The sequence below is a fragment of the Triturus cristatus genome, chromosome 1_2, assembly GCF_964204655.1.
Source record: "Triturus cristatus chromosome 1_2, aTriCri1.1, whole genome shotgun sequence".
In the NCBI taxonomy this organism is placed as follows: domain Eukaryota; kingdom Metazoa; phylum Chordata; class Amphibia; order Caudata; family Salamandridae; genus Triturus; species Triturus cristatus.
In genome coordinates this window covers 627,699,570-627,704,331 of record NC_140580.1, presented here as the reverse complement: position 1 = coordinate 627,704,331, position 4,762 = coordinate 627,699,570, and positions in this window count along the sequence as shown.

Below are 4,762 nucleotides of genomic sequence, written 5' to 3'. Positions count from 1 at the left end.
TACTTCCATGTTTGTATATTGTTCCGACCGGGTACGCGTCGGATGGAGAATATGCTCCGTCCGACGGTTCGTACCTGGTTTTTACAGGATCGTAATCGGCACCTTAATCTTTTACTATTTGAATTCTAATCTTAATGCTAAATTTATTTAAACATAAAAGGTTTCCATCTTTTATTTGACAAACCAAAATGTAGTACTTGAACTGACTCTGCTGTTCTGATTCATCATTATTTGTGAGGTAGCATTATTTTTGGATTACCCTATGACTAGATACAAAAGCAAGAAAGGAGATTCTAATTAACAATTTCTGATGCTATTATTTCTCTTAGCTATAACTGATTTCTTGGTTTGTATGATCCTTGGTCTCCTGCGTTTGGGTTTGTGGTGTTCATAAAGTATATCTATGGCATTTGCTTGAGATTAATCTATGTGAATTTATTTTCGAGTTTATAAACACAGTTACCTATTTCCTTATGCTCATTGGTAACTGTTTATTCCTCGAATAGTCAAACCCTTTCAGCACAGAGCAATATCAATCATAGGATCAATTATTGGTAAGAGAGGAAAGAGTAAAAAGTTTTCAGTAAATGCTACAGCAGCTGTTTGTCACTACAAGAACATGCAAAACATAAAAGTACATGCTCTCCGTTTTACTTACACAGCACCCTGCCCATAATGCTACTTAGGTCTTAGCTTAGGGGTGACCTATGTGCAATAAAAGGGGCGTTTTAAAGCGTGGCAATTAGCTTCCAAGTTGAAGTGGCAGTAAACTGCCCATACAGTCCCTGGGTTGACAGACCTGAGACAGGTTTGAAAGGCTGCTTCTGTGGGTGGCAAAATATGTGCTGCAGGCCCACAAGTAGCATTTAATGTTCAAGCCCTGGGTGTATGCTATACCACTTTACAAGGGACTTATAAGTAAATCAAATATGCCAGACAGGTGTAAACCAATCATACCAATCATACCAGGTTTAGAGGAGAGAGCAAATGCACTTTAGCACTAATTAACAGTGGTAAAGTGCCCAGCGTCCTAAAGCCTACAGAAAGAAAGTCAGAAAAATACTAGGTGGAGGAAGGCAAAAAGTTTGGGGATAACCCTGCAGAATGGGCCAGGGCCAACAGTCAGGGTCTGGTGAGCTCAAGCACTCAACGCTTGACCATAGCAGTGGGACAGAAAACTAGAGATTCATGTACGTGGGCACTAATGTTCTTTCTAAAATAAAAGTATGTATTCTTTATTCACGTGTTGACACCTACACTTCAAGTTATATGTACATATGTAAAAATGTATTCTTTTACTCACGTTTTACATTTCTTTTTCAAGTTACACATGTGCATGTATAATCATGTATTCAAAGTGCACATTAAATGCATAATTACAATTAGCCTAACTACAGGCCACAGTTGAAATGCATTTTGCTTGCCAGCATGTTTTTCCTTTTCTTGCAGGCCTACTATTTCGTTAGTTAGAGAAAGGTTTATTGACTGTATTAGACTGCTGACAGAGAGGCCTGGAGGGAAACATGACAGTAAACATCGAGAAACAATGGTTAATAGAATGTTTGATGTTCAAGGTTGAGAACCACAGTCCCAGTTCGATGCGTTGGGAACTATGGTGTAGATGCACTTAAGTAATGCTTTGATTGGTCCCTGGTAGTGTGAAAGAAGGTAAGGACGTTTCTGCATCTTCTGTTACTTTTAAGTTGGTGTTCACATAGTTAGAGACACAGCTTGTTCCATTTGGCCTTCAAGAGGTACAGACCTCTCTGCTAGGCTTTATTCTTGCAAGTGTGAAGCTCTATGCAAAACACTTATTTCCATTTTCCAAAGCTGAAGTCTGATCTTGCTGACACCTTCTATGCTCCCAAATTAGGGACCTTTGATAGCTGACCCTATATTTCACATATGTTTCTAAGAGAGAAGGAAAGTTTCATTATGGAACACCTGCTCACTTTTATTTGTTTCTAAATTATTGCGGTTATCACAATTCTTATTCCTATTTTATCGCATCTCAATGAACTGGGATATTTCACTCTACCAATTGCACTGATTTACTTATTGAATTTACATTTGGCTCGCACATTTACTGCATTAATTGGTAATCCAAATAAAACCCTTTAATCATATTCAGTGATTCCTGGTCCTTATTGTGGAGTCACAGGGGTTTTACAAATTCAAAATGTATTGTTGATGTTTTCTCCCTTTCAATGCTTCACATCAGCTATCAAAGGTCCATACGTCCAATGGGAAAAGATTTGTAATGACTTGACTAAGAGATTACGTTGCAAAGCCCAGGGCTCCAATAACTGCACTATCCATTCAGCATTCTGGGCCTGATTTAGAGTTTGGTGAACAGGGTACTTCATCACAAATGTGACAAAATGCCCTGTCCTCCAACTCCTCGTTCTGCCAGCTCTATTCTGAGTTAGTCGTACTGTTACTTTGTCAACACTGGTGCTCCTGCCTGCTCCACGCCAGAAAACATATTCCAACGATTTTAGGAGTAAGGATATCAGACCACATACCCTACTCAGAACAGACGGTCTGATATGCTAAATTTCTTTTCGTCAGCGCAATGTAAAACTTTCAGTCATAAACAGCAAAAAAAATAATGATACCCACACCTTGGGGGGCAAACAATCTTGTTGTTTTTCAGAAACTCCTGCTTTGTGGGTTTGTTTCTGAAAGCAAAAATGTGATATACCTGACAGTCTAAAAGACAGCCGAATTACATCAAACTTTCAATGCCTTCAGAGGAGTCACCATGGCAGTAGCTCCTCAGAAGCAAAAACTGCAGGACCCAGTGCTCTTTTCAGGTTTACATTTGGGAATATTGGTGAACACAAACATTTTATTAATCTGCTCCTGCGCCTAAATAAAACTCTGCTGATGGAGATTTACTACATTTTTCATAAATGTGGATAATTAGGGGCATTTTTTTCAATCTTTAATGCAGCACAGCAAGCGACGTTCCTGCACCACTTGAAAGGAAAAAGGCCGGAATGCGCCCTATTTAACATAATATGATGCATATGTATCCTTTCCTTGCACTGGTGCCCTTTTGGCTGCCTAGCATCCTCTGAGGTTTTACCTCTTTCTATGTGTGCTGCAGCATGCAGATAACAAAGAAAGAGGAAACAAATGAGGAGAAATAAAAATATTTTTCCTTGTTATGCCTCCCCTAGAGAGGCAAAGCATTTTGACACATTCCCAGGTGTACCAGTGGAGCAGCATGATTGTGGCTCCACCCTTTCATGGGTAATTGTGCCACCTATATGTGTACCTTAGGTACTCATATAATGTACACTTATTAACAGAATATAGTGCACTTGAAAAGATAAAGAAAGTGCATGTAGTGTGTAATCTTGACATTTATATAGGTGTGTATATTAACATTTTCTTTACAGTAACAGCAAGTTGCAGTTCTCATATCTATATCTATGTGGTTTGAATGACATTGGATTTCTCATATATTTACGTATTTCTTTAAATTATACTATCTATAACTCACCATTTATTTTATAACGGAAAATATATCTATTTGAATTTTTCTCTACACTTATGTGGAAGCTGTATATGTACCTGTAATCATGCATTTAAAAACAGAATTGAAATGCTTGCTGTACTAAAGTTGACCAAAGGCTTTAATCTTTTGGATTTCACAATGTTTAATTTTAACCTAAATGCTTGCTCTGGATGCAATGTTTTCTCTCCTCTGCAGGTGCAGTTAAAGGAGCTCATGGTCAAAGAAAGGCACATTATGTGAAAGAGATAGGCTCAAAAGGAGTATCTTTTGGCAAGGATAAGAGGAGCTAACAAAGCAATGGAGGACTATTGTCTGAGCGGAAAATGGAGACTGGAAGCATTCAAAGACGTTTTACTGTGTGGACCAATGGAAAGAGAATCTGAAGTGTAGTTGCCAACTTCTTGTTGTTTGATGATGAAAATTAATTTGACATGTGACCTGGAATTCTGGAAGGTTCTTTTGGTGGGTATAAGTGGGCATTGCACTTTAGCTTTGTTTGGATCCTCTTTAGACTCTAAGAGGTACAGACCTCTTTGTGACATCTCTGTTGTGTGACCTTATGCTATACAATGTACTTTAACTTTCAGAACTTCTACCAAAGTTCTGGTATGCTGACACCTTCCTCTGTTTCCCTGATTAATAGGGGTTCCTTTATTCCAAGCTAGAGTAGGGGTTACTAGGTCTTCTTAAACTCATGTATAGGCAAGAGGATCGCAACTTTCAACCTACACAACAGATGTTGTTTCTTATTCTTTGTGTAATAACTATAGAATTCCTTATTTGATTTCTATTTTTGAGGATTCATTTTATCTGACAATTTGGATATCCGTTAGTGATACTGTATTTTTATACTATGCTCCATTGACTGATTTATATCAGCTTGGCTTTGAATTTATAATAAATCCATACTTATTCCCATCAATCGACTCTGGGCTATACTGTGTGAGAAAATGGGTTAACCTGTAATTGTTAAATTGTAGTTGGTCCCAACTACTTTTATTCCTCAGGCACCTTTATGTTTCCATGGATGGGGGTCAGGAAGAAGGAGTTCACATTTGATTTGTTCTCACCAGTGCATGCAAATCTGGGAATGCACCAAAATAAATAGGTGGACGCGTAGGAAAACCCAGGCTCCACTCATGGATTGCCTCCCTGGGGCTAAATAAATCCACCTTAGCTTTTGTGTTGCTCTTGCGCCCCCTTGCGTGGTGCAAGGGAGATGCAAAAAATTCCCCT